The following is a 12,551-nucleotide window of genomic DNA, read 5'->3' on the forward strand; positions in this document are numbered from 1 at the left end:
GGGCTTCAGCGTGCTTATCCTGGGGGGACACCAGCATTCATTGTCACTGCCACATAATAGTCCATTATGTGAGTGTATCATTGTCCATTCTCCAGCTGCTGAGCGTTTATGCAATCTCTACGTCTGTTTGCTTAGATTTGCTTTTGTTGTTTGTTAGTTTTTGCGATTTCCAACAGTGTGGTTACGAGCAGTGCCTTTTGGTGTTTCTGTACAAAAATTTCTCTTGGGTACGTTTACCTACGGGTGGAATTGATGGGCTTTGGGTGTGTCACGTTCGACTTTATATGATGGTGCCATATCTTTACCCAGAGTGGTTATGCCCCAGTTCCACTTGTACCAGCACCGTATCTCCCCTCACACTGCAGACTTCTTGATTTCGGGCCATGAAAGGGGAGTTATATAATGTCCTGTCCTGGCTTTATTGGCATATCCCCGAGGTTCGACATCTCATATAGTGTGTTGGCCATCTGTAGTTCTTGACTGTGAAATACAAGTGTCTGAGGCTGGAGGGATTTCAAGGCAGAGCGAGGAAAAAGATAAGACCACGAGGTGGCAGTAACACACACACAGGCTTTCTTTGGGTCACCTTTGACAGATTTGTAGGTGGGGAAGGCCCTCAGAACTAGACAATCCAGAGACTCTGGAGCATTTAGATGGCGAGGAGACCAGATGTTAGGTGTCCGTTGCTCTGCAGCCCAGCAGGAAGTCGCTGGGTCAGAAAGCTCTGAAGGGCAGCCGCAGGTTGGGGTCATTATAGCCACAGGGTTTATCTTCTCTGTGACCAGCAGATGTTGGGTGCAGTTTCATGAAGTATGCAAAACAGGCACGTGGCTCTAAGTGGCTAACAGCTTGTTGGAACAGTGTTTAAAACAACTGGATGTGTAAACACTTGAGGTTGGTACTTACTGGCAGGCTTTGAGTTTATAGGTCCCAGCCTGCTGTACAGAAATAAACAACCTAGGGGGGGCCATCCTTGACTCACTTTTATGATACCCAGTTCGTGTCTTTTCCTCACTGTTTTGTTTTTTTCTAGTGGATTGTACTGAACACCACTCCTTTGCCACTTATGTGTTGCAAATTTCTTCTCATGTCGTGTTGCTTGTCTTTTCACTTCCTATTTTGATAAAAATGTTCTTTTTAAAAAAATTTTACTTAAGAATTTTACTTTTTAATGTTTAAATATTTACTTATTTTGAGAGAGAAAATGAGCAGGAGAGGGGCAGAGAGAGAGAGAGAAAGAAAGAATCCCAAGCAGTCTCGGCACTGTCAGCACAAAGCCTAACGCGGGTTTCCACCTCACAAACTGTGAGATCATGACTGGAACCAAAATCAAGAATTGGATGCTTAACCAACTGAGCCATCCAGGCACTCCGATAAATACATGTTCTTAACTTTGAGTTTATAAATGTTTATTCTGTTTTTTTTCCGCACGCCAATAGACATTAACTTATACTTCCAAACATACTTAGTTTTGTTTTTGATGTGTGAATTCTTATGCTCTCTGGAATTTACTTTGGTTTATGGTTTTACTTTTTACATGCACATGAGTTTTCCACCCCCCAGGTCTGTTTTTTTACTAGCCCCTCCTTTCCCAACTGGTTGTCATGCCAACTTGGTCATATATTATGATTCCGTTTGTGCATGGCCGTATTTCTAAACTGTCTATTCTCTTCTACTGGACAATTCGTCTTGGTGTCCACACCACACTGTTTAATTACCATAGTTAAATAAAAAGTCTTGGTTATTTAGGAGGGAAAATCTTCCTTATTTTTCTTCTTCATCTTCCATCTTGGCTATTCTTGGCCCTATGTTTTTCCAGACATATTTTAGAACGAGCTTCTCAAGTTGCGTGGGCACACACACCCACACACATACACAAAACCTGTTGGGATTTTAATTGACATTGCATTGAATATACACATAAGTTTGGACAGAATTCACATCTTTATGATTCTGAGTCTTCCAATTCATAAACAAGGAATAGCCATCTTTTTACTAGGTCTTCATTAATGTCTTTTCAGTAAAGCCTTATTATTTTCTGAATCCAGATCTTGCACATTTTTTGTTGGGTTTATTCTTACTTTGTAGCTTTTGATGCTATTGTAAGGGATATTCTTTAAATTTACACTTTGTGATGGTCTGTTGCTGGAGTAGAAATAAATTTGAGTTTTGTATATTGATGTTGTATCCAGCCACCATGCTGGATACAACACTTAGTCTTTGATTTTAATAATTTGTTCTTTCTAATAATTTGTAAACAATATGTAGACAATCATTATATGAAAATAATGTCAGTTCCAGTCATTTTTGCTTTTTATTTTTCTGAAAGTATAACACTAGCTAGTTAACAGAAATGGTGATATTCTCCTGACATTCTTGACTTGGGCAGTCTGGACTTGATTTTGAGTTTTGAAAAGTACATTTTGAATTATTTTGTAGAATTATTTTTGGTAAATAAATTTAGAATGATATTTTGGTAGGCTTTTTGTAAACCCCCTTTGTCAAAGAAGGTTCCTCTTGTTCCTAATTTACTGAAAAGTTTTTATTTTGAATGGATATTGAATTTAATCAAAAAATTTCTACAGCGAATGATATGATCATATTTTTCTCTGCCTTTAATATATTGATAAAGGACATTTATAGACTTTTTTTTTTTAATTTTTTTTTTTCAACGTTTATTTATTTTTGGGACAGAGAGAGACAGAGCATGAACGGGGGAGGGGCAGAGAGAGAGGGAGACACAGAATCGGAAACAGGCTCCAGGCTCTGAGCCATCAGCCCAGAGCCTGACGCGGGGCTCGAACTCACGGACCGCGAGATCGTGACCTGGCTGAAGTCGGACGCCTAACCGACTGCGCCACCCAGGCGCCCCTAGACTTTTTAATATTAAATTGTCCTTACACTCTTACGATAAAGTACTTGACCATAAATTATGATCAATTTTCTATGCTGTTTTACTCAGCTTCTATGCTATGTAGGGTTTTTACTTTTGTATTAATGAACATCATGGGCTTGTGATTTTCCTTTCTCATTCTGCCTTCATCTGTGTTTTAAGGCTCATAGAATGATACAATGAGTATTCCTTCTGTTTAGATGTCCTCTGGAATATCTTTCCCTTCTAGTTTTGGTAGAATTCACCTATAAAACTATCTGGGCTGGGTATTTTCTTTGTGGAAAGAGATTGATTGATTGATTGATTGATTGATTGATTGATTTATCTTTTTTTGAGTAAACTCTACACCCAGGGTGGGGCCCAAAACTCATCACCTCAAGACCAAGAGTTACCAGGTCTACTGACTGAGCCAGCCAGGCCCCCCTGTGGGAAGATTTTAAAATACTGCTTTCATTTCATTAATAGTCATGAGACTGTGAGACTGTTTAGGTATCTTATTTCTCCTTGAAGCGGTTTAAAGAACTTCTCCACTTCCTCTAAGATTTAAAGTTTATTGGCGCAAAGCTGTTGGTAGCGTTGTCAGTCCCTGCCGTGTTTGCAGTTACCTCTCCTTTCACATCTATAATATTGCTTGTGGTAGACTGTGTTACTGTTCCTCCAATATTTGCCCCCCTTCCTGTAAGAGGACTGCACATCCACACCTGTTACCTGATTTGAAGTGCCTCTTGTGGGAGGAATACGGACACCCACTCGTCTGGCAATGGCTTTGGTCACGGCGACATCATATCTGAGCAGAAATTTTCGAGGCTGTCGTATGTGTCTGCCCTAGCTCTCTTGCTCTTTCTTCTCTGCCATGAGAGTGGCACGGCTGTCCCTGGGGGTTCCCAGATGGAGAGGACACGTGGAGGAAAGTCTGATGGTGATTCCGTAGTTGGCCTCTGCAGCAGGCAAAAAATAAACGAAATTTGGAATTTTGTCAGCTACCACGGCATATTATGGTCAAAAAATTTATTTACATCCAAGCTGGTTAACATTTAGTGTAATGATGATTTCAAGAGTAGAAATTAGTGATTCAGCACTCACATAACACCCAGTGCTCATCCCAACAAGTGCCCTCCTTAGTACTCATCACCCATTTAGCCCATCCCCCACCCAATACCTCTCCAGCAACCCTCAGTTCTCTGTATTTAAGAGTCTCTCATGGTTCGCCTCACTTTCTCTTTTTATCTTATTCTTCCTTCCTTTCCCCTATGTTCATCTGTTTTGTTTCTTAAATTCTACGTGTGAGTTAAATCGTATAATATTTCTCTTTCTCTGACTGATTTCACTTAGCATAATACCCTCTAGTTCCATCCACATAGTTGCAAATGGCAAGATTTCATTCTTTTTGATTGCCCAGCAATACTCCATTGTATATATATCTCACATCTTCTTTACCCGCTCATCTGTCCATGGATATTTGGGCTCTTTCTATACTTTGGCTATTGTCGATAGTGCTGCTATAAACATTGGGGTGATGTGCCCCTTTGAAACAGCACACCTGTATCCCTTGGATAAATACCTAGTAGTGCAATTGCTGGATTGAAGGATAATTCTATTTTTAACTTTTTAAGAAACCTCCATACTGTTTTCCAGAGTGGCTGCACTAGTCAGGTGTGAGGTGGTATCTCATTGTGGTTTTGATTTGTGTTTCCCTGATGATGAGTGATGTTGAGCATCTTTTCATGTGTCTGTTCACCACCTAGATGTCTTCTTTGCAGAAGTGTCTATTCATGTCTTTTGCCCATTTCTTCACTGGATTATTTGTTTTTTGGGTGTTGAATTTGATAAGTTCTATGGAGATTTTGGATACTGACCCTTTATCTGCTATGTCGTTTGCAGATATCTTCTCCCATTCTGTCGGTTGCCTTTTAGTTTTGCTGATTGTTTCCTTTGCTGTGCAGAAGCTTTTGATCCTCATGAGGTCCCAATAGTTCATGTTTGCTTCTGTTTCCCTTGCCTCTGGAGACATGTTGAGTAAGGAGTTACTGTGGCCAAGGTCAAAGAGGTTGCTGCCCGTTTTCTCCTCTGGGATCTTGATGGTTTCCCGTCTTATGTTTAGGCATTTCACCCATTTTGAGTTTCTTTTTGTGTCTGGTGTGAGAAAGTGGTCCAGGTTCATTCTTCTGCATGTCGCTGTCCAGTTTTCCCAGCACCATTTGTCGAAGAGATTGTCCTTTTCTCATTGGCTATTCTTTCCTGCTTTGTCGAAGATTAGTTGGCCATCCGTTTGTGGGTCCATTTCTGGGTTCTCTCTTCTGTTCCGTTGATCTGTGTCTGTTTTTGTGCCGGTACCGTACTGTCTTGATGATGACAGCTTCGTAACACAGCTTCAAGTCTGGTTATAGTCAAAACTGACTGATGAATTACTTATGTTATTTTTTCTCTGTGATAAATCACTGCAGAGGCTATTTTGTTGGCCTTTTCACAGAACCAGCTCGTGGATTTTCTCTGTGTCTTGGCTTCCTGTTTCATTGTCTATTTCTGTTTCTGCTCTTATAATTATCATCTCTTTCCTTCTACTTTCTTTGGGTTTATTTTGTTTTCTGCTTCTTAAGTTTTGTGCTTACTTTATTAACGTTTAACCTGTCCCCCCTTATATAAAAAGCATCTAAAGCAATAATTTTCTCATGAAGGACTACTTTTCATATCCCACTTTCTTTCCCACTTTCCCACTTTATATCCCTTTTTCTTTCTTTCTTTCTTTCTTTCTTTCTTTCTTTCTTTCTTTCTTTCTTTCTTTCTTTCTCCTTCTTTCCTTCTTTCTTTCTTCTTTCTTTTTTAAAGTAGGCTCGGGGCGCCTGGGTGGCGCAGTCGGTTAAGCGTCCGACTTCAGCCAGGTCACGATCTCGCGGTCCGTGAGTTCGAGCCCCGTGTCAGGCTCTGGGCTGATGGCTCGGAGCCTGGAGCCTGTTTCCGATTCTGTGTCTCCCTCTCTCTCTGCCCCTCCCCCGTTCATGCTCTGTCTCTCTCTGTCCCCAAAATAAATAAAAAACGTTGAAAAAAAATTAAAAAAAAAAATAAAGTAGGCTCCATGCCCAATGTAGGGCTTGAGCTCATGACCCTGAAATCAAGAATCGCATGCTCCTTCGACTGAGCCAGCCAGATGTCCCTCCCACAAGTTTTGATAGATACTGTTTTCATTATCATTAAGTTGTAAAATGTATCTAAGTTTTTATTATGGTTTCTTCTTTGACTCATGAGTTATTTAAAAAACATGTTCTTAAATTTCAAAATCTATCACAATTTTAAATTCTAAATACTTGCATTGCGATCGGAACATAGTTTTTGTGATACTTTTCTCTGAAATTTGTGGATAGTTGCTTTTTGGCCTCGTATATGCTCTAATCTTATAAATGTTCCATGTGTGCTTGAAGAAAGTTTGTTTTCTTTCACTATTGGGTATAGAATCAATATATTGCTGCAAGCTTGTTACTCTTGTTGTTCAAATATCCTGTATCTTTGCTGATCTTTTTTTTCCCTTTTCTGTCTGCTTGAATCAGTAGTCATAGATGAAGTCATGCTGAAAACACAGTTTTCATGACATGACTACCACCGGCGGTAGCTTTGTCAATTTTTCCTTGTGGTTTTTACCAGTTTATATTCTCTATATTTTAAACGTGTTTCATTAGGTGCTTATATGTTTAGAATTGCGTTAGTATAATTTTTGGTTAACTAAATCTTATGTCATTACACAGTTATCCCTTTCTATTTCTGTGCTGCTCTTTATCTTAAGGCTTATTTTTTGTCTGATATTAACATAGTCAAATCAGCTTTCTTGTAGTGAGCATTTGCTTAGAATGTCATTTTGATCCTTTTATTTTCAACCTAAGTTCTTTTGCTTTAGATGTACTCATATACATAGCCGGGTTTTGAAAATTCTTAGCTGGCAATCTCTGTTTTGTAACTGTCAATTTTTGGTCACATGTATTTGTTGTAATTGTTTTTATATATATATATTTTATTAAAATATTTTTACTTATTTTTACTTATTTTGACAGAGAGAGAGAGAAAGAGAGAATAAGTGGGGGAGGGGCAGAGAAAGAGGGAGAGAGAGGGTCCCAAGCAGGCTCCACACTGTCAGGCTAGAGCTGGACATGGGGCTCGAACTCACAAACTGTGAGATCATGGCCTGAGCCGAAATCAAGAGTCGGTTGTTTAACCGACTGAGCCGGTCAGGCGTCCTGCAATTCCTAATATATTTAGACTTTGAGTCTATTTTACTTGTTGATTTCTTCTTGTTCTATGTATTTTGTTTCTGATCTTTTTCTTTCTTGTGTTCCTGTTCTTGGATTAACTGAGTTCTTTCTGAAACTTTTTTTTCCCCCATTCCACATTTTTCTTTTGAAAGATTTGGGATTATACTTTCTCTTTTTGTAGTATTTTGTTTTTTTTTTTTTTTTAATTTGTCACGCATTCTAATTGAACAAGGTCCAGGGTTTAAGCAGTGTTGACACTCCTCTAGACAGCACAGGAGCTCTGAAAGCTTTGGCTCTTTGCGCTCTCCTTCTGACTTGCGCAGAGCTGTTGTCTCCGTTCTTGTTTCTGTCTTTCTAACTGCGCGCGGATCAGGCATTGTCGTATGTTTGTTTGGGTTCACACACAGCGAAAGGAGAGCCGATGCGAGGATGTGTTTACCAAGTAGCTGCCACTTAGTACAACTGGGACAGCTCAGCCTTGGGGGACTGTCCTTCCAGAAGCCGTAGAAAGCGTGTCTCAGGGAAGTGGGCCTGCAGGAGTATCTTAAAGGTGTCTTCAATCGCTCAATAAACTCTCCTGGGGAGAGAAGAGAGGAATCTCCCTACCGACCCGTTTCCTTCTGTCGTGAACGTCGACTCCCCTGCCCTTCTGTGTTGTGCCGCGTGTCCCCCCCCCGCTGTCTGACCGCGGGCGTCAGCGGGGCAGGGCAGCCGCGGGGCGGGGCGGGCAGGGCGGCATGGGGCGGGGCCGTCGGCGCACCTGCTTGGCGTCCGTGCACAGGGGGCCCCGGCAGCGGCGGCTGGCGCTGAAATTCAGCATTCTGCAGACGGGTGAGGCCGAGGGAGGGACTGAGCACGTGACGACCGGCAGGGAGGGAGAGGGGACGGCACGTTAGAGGCACAGGTGTGGGGGCGCGCTCGACCTTGAAGGCGTCCTTGGAGACGAGCAGGGATAGTCCAAGTGCGGACTCCCTTTGTTGAAGCCTCGTGCGCGCCGTTTTGCCGTCGCGTCCTTCCCGTAAGCTCCGGTGGGACGCACGCGAGTGTGGACCCCTAGCGTCGGGAGTAACTAGAAAGGGAGGGACAGGCCGCCGGGCGGAAGGGAGGTGTGTGGGTGCAGAGGCTTTGGCTGTGGGGTTTGGGAGAGAGAGAAAACTGAGGCAAAGGAAGTCTTTGAAATGGCCCGTCTCCGTGTCCCTCCAGGAGTGTTACTAAATATGGCAGGTCATGTACGAGAGCCAGATCACGGTGTTCTGTTATCTTCTGATGGGCTCTCGAAGTTATTATTGGCAGAATTTTTCATTTGAGAGAAAGTTTGAAAGATACCTCTGGGCGCTGTTAAGCACTTCCTTCTTCAGACTCGCTGAAGTAGGTAGAATAAATAAAAATCACACAAAGATGTTTCAAACCAGATTGTGTCAGATCAAGCCTCCCATCAAGAACAATTAGAAAGGTGTGGGGCGCCTGGGTGGCTCAGTCAGTTAAGCGTCAGACTTCCGCTCAGGTCATGATCTCGCGGTTGATGAGTTCGAGTTCCAGGTCAGGCTCTGTGCTGACAGCTCGGAGCCCGGAGCCTGCTTTGGATTCTGGGTCTCCCTCTCTCTCTGCCCGTCCCCTGCTCACACTCTGTCTCAAAAACAAATAAACGTTAAAAGAAAAAAAATGTTTTAAAGAACAATTAGAAAGGCTGGGCAAGGTATTCCTAGAATGTCTGAGAGCACAGAAAACGGGTCAAGACACTGCAAGAGAGCCCCATGGGGTGAGGCCAGAACTTGGCCCCACTTGAGCTCTTTGCCGATTCTATTGTTTCTAATTTTAAAAAAATGTTTATTTATTTTGAGAGAGAGAGAGCAAGCGAGCACAAGTGGGGGAGGGGCAGAGACACAGGGAGAGAGAGAATCCCAAGCAAGTTTGTGCTGTGAGCACAGAGCCCGATGCGGGGCTCGAACCCACGAACTGTGAGACCCCGACCTGAGCCAAAATGGAGAGTCAGACGCTCAGCTGACTGAGCCCCCTCCTGCCCGCCCCCCCTGGGCGCCCCTCTTTACCAATTCTGGAGTTGAGTCTGATAGGACAAGGTGAGCAGAGCTTCTGGAAGTTTCCCAGGGAGATGATACTCGGAGTTGAGGGCTCATCGGTGAGGGGGGTCCTGGCAAACATCCCAGGCCTTCCCGTTGGGTCCCCGGGAGTAAGGATGAGCCGAAACAGGCTAGCGCTCCCAGAGGTTGGAATCCAGCTTGAATCGACTCAGTGGTGGGTTTATTCGCGTGGTTTGCCCTGTCCTAATCTGTCCTGTAAACAAGAACAAATCCTCTCTGGGTGAAGATAATATTATCCACTACTTGAAATTATCTCTATATTGTTTCCCACATTAGGTCTAGCTCCTGATGACGAGGCATGGAAAACAGGGAAGCCTTTACCAAAACCTTGGCGAGAGGGACAACGGAAGAGGCCCCCAGGAGATACAGATATTGGAGTCCTCATACCCAGACTTTAAGACAACTGTGATTCACATGTTCTAGAAATTAAAGTGTAAGATGGACAATTTCAGGAGAGAATCGAAGACTATAGCAAGAGTACCAAAGGGAAACTCTAGAACTGAAAAATGCTGTAACCGATACTAATAATAGACGGGTTTAACAGTTGATTAGCAAACACAAAACAAAAGAAAGCAGATATAATGATACTAATATTACATAAAGGAGATTTTAATGTTTTAATGTATTTGTTTTCTATATTCTGATGTTTGATATCAGGTATTTACTAATTTTATATTGCTATCTCTTCTTAGTGAACTGACTTCACTATCATTATGAGATATTCTTCTTCATGTCCTTCGATCTTGCTACTGACTCTAAAATCTCAGTTCCATTGACTTCCGTAGATTCCTGTGCCAATACCACACTGTGTTTGTTTGTTTGTTTAAATTTTTTTTTTTTTAAATTTTTTTTTTCAACGTTTTATTTATTTTTGGGACAGAGAGAGACAGAGCATGAACGGGGGAGGAGCAGAGAGAGAGGGAGACACAGAATCGGAAACAGGCTCCAGGCTCTGAGCCATCAGCCCAGAGCCCGACGCGGGGCTCGAACTCACGGATTGCGAGATCGCGACTGGCTGAAGTCGGACGCTTAACCGACTGCGCCACCCAGGCGCCCCTGTTTAAATTTTTTAATTTGAGGGGCGCCCGGGTGGCTCAGTCGGTTAAGCGTCTGACTTCGGCTCAGGTCACGATCTCACGGTTCGTGAGTTCGAGCCCCACGTCGGGCTCTGTGCTGACAGCTCAGAGCCTGGAACCTGCTTTGGATTCCCTTTTTCTCTGCTCCTTCCCTGCTCTCGCTCTGTCTCTGTCTCTCTCAAATATAAACATTACACAAAATTTTTTTTTGTTTGAAAGAGAGAGAGCACACGCATGAATGGGGAAGGGGCAGAGGGAGAGAGAGAAAGAGAGAGAGAGAGAGAGAGAATCCCAAGCAGGCTCCAGGCCCAGTGCAGAACCCGACACGGGGCTGGATCTCATGGACGGTGAGATCATGACCTGAGCCTAAATCCAGAGTTAGACACTCAACCGACTGAGCCGCCCAGGCGCCCCTGGACCACATTGTTTTTATTCCTATGCATTTAACTTGTTCCTGCCTCCCCTCCAGGGTAAACGTTCCCAACCAGTTTTTTATTATCCCTCAGAGGCGCTTACCACAAATGGGGTCACGGTATAGACATCGTCTTACCACTTACCTTTCATTCCCTCAACATCCAGATTTCCATACAGCTCTACACCACCTTTAGAAATGCGCTTTTTGGGGCGCCTGGGTGGCTCAGTCGGTTGGGCGTCCGGCTTCGGCTCAGGTCACCATCTCGCGGTCCGTGAGTTCGAGCCCCGCGTCGGGCTCTGGGCTGATGGCTCAGAGCCTGGAGCCTGCTTCCGGTTCTGTGTCTCCCTCTCTCTCTGCCCCTCCCCCGTTCATGCTCTGTCTCTCTCTGTCTCAAAAATAAATAAAAAACGTTAAAAAAAATTTAAAAAAATAAAAAAAAGAAACGCGCTTTTTGTTATTCATGAAAATAATGCTCTTACCTGAAAATTCGACAAACACAAACAACAAACCCTTAATTTGCTTCTACCGGAGAGGCCGTTTGTTCAGCGTGTCTGTTTCAGCGTGTCCCAGGGGCCTCCGGGCCTCCTCCTGCAGCAGACCCTCCCAAAACAAGACCCCCTCATCTGATGAGGTCAGCCTGGCCGCCACCCTCTGCAGGCTGGTCCTGGCTGGAGTCTCCCCACACTTTGCAGGGGGCTCGGGGGTCGGTCAGTGGGTGGTTTGAGGGCTGTGGGGAGGGCAGGGAGGGACGCGGCGAGCCCGGACAGCCCTGGAGGTGCTCGCTGGGGGAGAAGCCGCACCGTCCGCCTGGTCCTGCGGGCTCCTGACCTTCATAGGAATCGAACAAAAACAGCAAGGTTGGAAGTGGAAGAAAGGCTGACCTTGAGGTAAAGCTCTCTTTGAAGTAGTTTCTAAAAGGTCCTTTAAAGTTAAACAGAACATTTGATGAAAACATTTCCAGGCCAAGGTAAGCGCGCTCTGTAGTTTGATGCGAGGATTCTTGATGAACAGAAGGTTATGTTTCCAGAAGTTTCCAGAACAATTTACTCAATTGTCTCAAAAACTAAAGGCCACCTCTGAGGTCTAACCAGTCAACCAACCAACCAACCAACCAACCTACCATGTCCCCTCACTTTTTTTTTTTTTTTTTAAAGCAGAGAAAATGTCTTTTAAAATGTAAGCCCTGGGGTGCCTGGGTGGCTCAGTCAGATTCTTGACTTCGGCTCAGGTCATGATCTCACGGTTCGTGGGATGGAGCCCTGAGTCAGGTTTTGTGCCAGGCTCTCTCTCTCTCTCTCTCTCTCTGTCCTCCCTGCCCCCCTCCCACACTCATGCACTCTCTCTATATAAAATAAAAATTAAAAAAATAAAATATAAGCCCTAAGTCTACATTTAGGGTCACTCTTTAACTTGTTAGGGGGAGAAATTCAAAAAGAGGAGACTAATCTATAAGCAGAACAGTCTCGCGTGTAAAAAAAAAAGTCACTCTTCAGAAAAAATAAAAGCCTCAAACAGGAGACGTAATGATAGAGATTTGGGGTGAACTCACTCCACCAGAATGATCCCTATCTGTCATTGAGAGGGTTCCCTCCCACTCTCCTGTCTCGGCCAGTGTAGACTAAAGCCGCTTCTTATTGTGTTCCTCGTATCCGATTTCTTGTAATGTCCCAATGGTTAAAAAACACAATTCTTCGTAGAGAATCTTCAGGAGTTTTGGGTGAAGATTTAAGCGAATTTGGCTGCTGGCACCAGATGTTCTCCCGTGCATTTTATTCCAGGAAGAGCCATTTGGTCGGCGTTCTGCTGGCAGTAATGTAGTTACTGCGGGGA

General features: G+C 43.7%; 1 long non-coding RNA gene across 1 annotated transcript; it reads left to right on the forward strand.

Annotated features, from left to right (window-relative positions):
- The first annotated feature begins 7,906 nt into the window (after positions 1-7,906).
- Positions 7,907-11,154, forward strand: LOC147572172 (uncharacterized). Its single transcript, XR_015246142.1, has 3 exons — positions 7,907-8,149; positions 9,507-10,039; positions 10,281-11,154. It is a non-coding gene; the product is annotated as an uncharacterized LOC147572172 (long non-coding RNA).
- The last annotated feature ends 1,397 nt before the right edge of the window (positions 11,155-12,551 follow it).

This window comes from Puma concolor, chromosome E4 (genome assembly GCF_028749965.1).
Source record: "Puma concolor isolate L17-30 chromosome E4, mPumCon1.1.hap2, whole genome shotgun sequence".
Classification (NCBI taxonomy): domain Eukaryota; kingdom Metazoa; phylum Chordata; class Mammalia; order Carnivora; family Felidae; genus Puma; species Puma concolor.